Genomic DNA, 4,531 nt, shown 5'->3' on the forward strand with positions numbered 1-4,531 from the left:
TAATTTGGATACTTGGGCTCATTCTAGTCCCCAGCGGTGGAAGACTGGGTTGAAGGTGTATGGAGAGCCTTCCCAGCCTAAGAGCTTGGCTTGCTTGGCGTAACAGAACAAAGGCTAGAAGAGGAGACATCTAGGTTTTTTTGCTTCATAATGGCTTCATAAATTAATCAGTGGAGTAAGTGGAAAAGGACACAGCTGGTATAATAGCAAATGGATAGAAAATGTCAGCAAGCAAGCTCTCCATGGGAGAGTTGTAGTGAAAAGTAATTTCAGCTGCCACTGAAATGAGTCTTGCTCTTATGGTGCATATTCAGCCAACTTCAGAGTGTATACATATAGATTATATATACACACTTTTTTTAAAATCAGTTAAATATAATTGTTACTTTAAGTGGTAATACACAGAAGTTTGTGGACTGATTGAGCATCTACTATAATTAATCAGCAGTGTGGATTGAAAGTAGAGTTTGATTGGGCATGACTGACTAATGTACAAAGTAATATAAATAAAAGATCAAGATGAGAACCACAATGAAATATTGACATTTTTTTCTAAAAACTCTACCTCTCCTTAACACATGTAAAAAGTTAGTGTCAATAGTCCAAAGTTCAAGGTAATCGAGGAAGAGATGCATTTGTTCTTCCTGAAGCAACAAGAAAAAAAGCTACTTCTGGCAGGCTTGGCTTTCCTAAGTGCATCCTGCATAGTTATAATTTATACAGAACATGTTGTACTGTCAGGAGTTGTGTATTCCTACACAAAGAGGGAGGCCACAGAGAAAAGGCAAGATAACAGAGCTTGATGGTTAGACAATGCCCATGTGCAAATAGATTCTGCACACACAGCAGAAGTTGGAAGTACCGGCTGTATATCATTGGCCCAACTGTTTATCCATGATGTGACGCAACAGTGAAATTAATTTTTCATATTTGCACCAGTCTCCCCGAAAATGGAGTAAGTAGCACGGAGCTGTGCAGGTTTAAATGCTTTGACTTTAGTATGACTGGCTGAGAGCAATAAGACAAATAGGTGAGAGTCTCAGGTATTTTGCACATGTTGATAGATAAACTATCAGGTACACATCTGAGAAAGCCATTGCTCTTTGAAAGATACAGACACTAGTTATGTCTAATTAACCTCCTGCAGTGACATCTGAGACAGTGATCACAAATCCAGAGAATTGCTTCATTTACATTAACCAGAAAATGAGTCTTGCCGATTACTTGGAAGCAGGCACTACCATAACTATAATTTCTTTTACAAATGGTCTTCTGTGGCAGGTTTTGGAGCTGTATCATTTACAGAGTCCCTATTTGTTAAAAAGGAGTCTTGAATAGATCATCATTTTGCAGGTTTTTACGTTGCTTGAAGGAACTACAGAGTTGCAAAGGACATCGAAGTCAAGAAATATCTTTGCCCAAGATACCTTATTTTAAATGCTTTCTTTAAAATTCTGTAACATTTATATTGTTTTTAGTGCTATAAGGCTTTTTTATCTTAACACTGATTAGTATCAGACCACCAAAAGCATCAGAAAAATATATGCATTTAACTTTCTAGAACAAAAGCTTTTAATTAGTATTATATCCATACATGTGCAATAAATATTTAAATTACATCAATACTATTCACTTAGATGAAGTGCTATAAATATCACAAAACCTCAGAGACTAGAAGCAGACTTGATATATTTTTTTAATAGACTACTAAAAGGTAAGTCAGCTGAATTGCATCATTTGGTGTCTGCTCTATATACTGTAGCTCTTTTTCTGTAAGGAAACTCTTCATAATAATATTAAAAATTTTAAAATCTTATACTGCATGAGCCAGAAGTCATTTCTGGCTTAACTCCAAGGACTGCAGGGGAGTAATTTTTAAATTATGAGATCAAATCCAGTTCTGCTACATAGTTAAAAAAATGGTCACCCAGAAGCTTTATGTCACCTGACAGAGCAGCCTTCAGGTCATACATGTGAGATATAATTAAAAAACACAGAGGCAATAAATATTTAAAAGGTAAAGACAAAGTTCAGTGTTTTAAATTTGTTTAGGGTGAAATGAATACTTGCTTCATTATACAGATATAATTAGCTCAGTTTTAAACTATAAAATAATTCTTCAAAACAAGCATATTTTGGAACCTTACTATCACATAGTAACAAGCTATAGCAAATTCAGATTATTTTATTATTTTCATATTTTTCTTTACTGGGAATTGTCTAGCACAGCATTGGACTGGTTTAGCATGAAAAAATAATGTCTTAACTCAAAGATTGGTTCTGTAATGCATCTAAATATAATTTACCAATTAAGAAATCATGATTTAAAATCATCAGTGGAGGTTCAGCTGGGTTCTGACTTTTTCTGTGACACATCACCATTTTGGAGGGCACAGACCTCTCACGATTGGGGCTGTTACCTGAGCTTTGTTTACAGCACAGCTTTAAATAGCCAGGCCACATTAAGGCAGCGATCCTTCAGAGGCTAATTGGAGAGACTGCTCTGTGGGTCTGTAGTAAACATGTACAAACACACTTGGACAATTGAGACTTCATCACACATTTCTTAGAGCAGCAAGAGAAGTGTCATTATTATAGACTTTACCTACACACATTGAATTTAGTTCCAACGGATGTCACTTTTTGGTTTAATTTCACTTCAGACATCCCAATTAATCTCTTCCATGGCCAAGACAGAGTGCTTACAATGGACTCATGCTGAAAGCACTGATCTGAGTACAGGTTGTAGCCCAGACCTCATGTCAGAGCCAGAGCAGTGATCCATCTAAAGTCAAACCTAGAAAGCATTTCAATGCTTTCCTGATGCCACTACTCTCAGGAAAAAGAGCGACAGGTCAGAAATTAAGTCTTCAGCAGAAAAATGGTGCTGCAGAAAACATACAGGCCAAGGGGCTGAACACAGATGGCATTAGTACCACCTCCAACAATGACAGAGATGCTGATGCTCTGCAGGATTTAAAAATCCCAGAGAGCTGAGCTTCACCTGTTCACAAAGGCTATTCCCTATTTAACCCTACAGTTTTGTAACTGAAATCTTATATTCTTCAGGAGAGCAAACAGCTTTTGAATTATTTGTTTTATTCTGGTGTAACTGTGGCATTTTGTAAAACACTGATTTTTCTTGAATCACTGAGTTTTATACTTATAACATCCAACTTCCTTAAGATTTAGGAATTTCTCGTAAAATAAAACCCCAGTGCTTTAATCTTACAGAAGTTTTTTATCAATGACAACACAGAATTAGTTCATTACCCACAGTGTTCATCCTTTTTTGAAAAACTCCTCTGCTATTCTGAGAATCTTTTGATTAAATACTCTAAATATATTTAAAAATCTATACTCTGACACTTTTGACTTTGACTCTTTTGGACAAGAAGGTTATACTCAATACAAAGGTTTTTTCTAGACACCAGTTCAGAATGTAAATATAGCCCTGGAATAGAATTGGGCTTTTTCAGATAAGGATTGCCTTTGACTCAAACCTCCTAAAGCCATTTGGCACCTACCCTTGCCTTTATTTTAGCAGTCAGCACCACAGGCTGGCAGGGCACAGCAAGGGCCAGCTCTCTCCTCAAGAGCAGGAGGATGAGTGCAAGAACCCATACAGCAAGGCAGTGCCTCCCCAGCCAGGGTCCACCCCCCCAACCCAGTCCCCTAAGCTGGGAGAGGAGGCATCTACTGCAGCAAGGCAGACCTGAGGCTGGGAACACACCTCAGGGTCCAGTTTAGCAACAGCAACCACATTGAGGCACACCTACAATAAAAAGAGACAGCTCTGAGATGAGTTAGGAAGCCAGCAGGCAAGTCAGGGTCCACAACGAGGTACAGACAGCACAACCACCACCCAGCAGACAGATGGAGCTACAAGGTTTGAATAAGGACTCACGGCTTGGAGCTGAGCTTAAATGGGTCCCTTGAGCAGGGTGTGGACGAGGACTCAGGTGAGGCTTGTTAAGGTTTTTGCAGGTCAGCACATTAATAGCTTCCTGAAGCATTGAGTTATATAGAGGAGATGCTTGCAGGGGATGCTACTCAGAGCATACAGGCTATAATAATTTATGAAGGTTGCTGATTTATTTCTTCTCTGACTAGGAGTAAATTAATTCAGATTTTCTTTAAGGGATTGTTCAATAACTGGATGAACTGTATTGAACTTCAACAGATAATTTATCTGGCCTGTAACCCTATTTTTCTTCCTACATCTTAATATGCTGGACCTTCCAGTTAAATAGGGTAATTGCTTTTCTCAGTCAGAACCCTGTGTTTTTAACAAAACTCTGGAGTTGTTCTTTAGCCTTTAAAGAAAGAAGGATCTTAGTATGATTCGATATCAGCTAAATACTTAGTCTCTTTAGGTGCTGAAAGCTTTTCACTTTCCATCTCCTTGAACAGAGAGCTGATGAGTGCAGTACTCAGAGAGTTGCCTTGTATGATATATTGTAGGCTCTTGTGGTCTGTTAAGGAGAAAAGATTTTTCAGGATTACTTTAGGGCAGACTAAAGAAATGTTC

Source organism: Manacus candei, unplaced genomic scaffold (genome assembly GCF_025592945.1).
Source record: "Manacus candei isolate 608988 ecotype Guabito, Panama unplaced genomic scaffold, ASM2559294v1 h1tg000005l, whole genome shotgun sequence".
Classification (NCBI taxonomy): Eukaryota; Metazoa; Chordata; class Aves; order Passeriformes; family Pipridae; genus Manacus; species Manacus candei.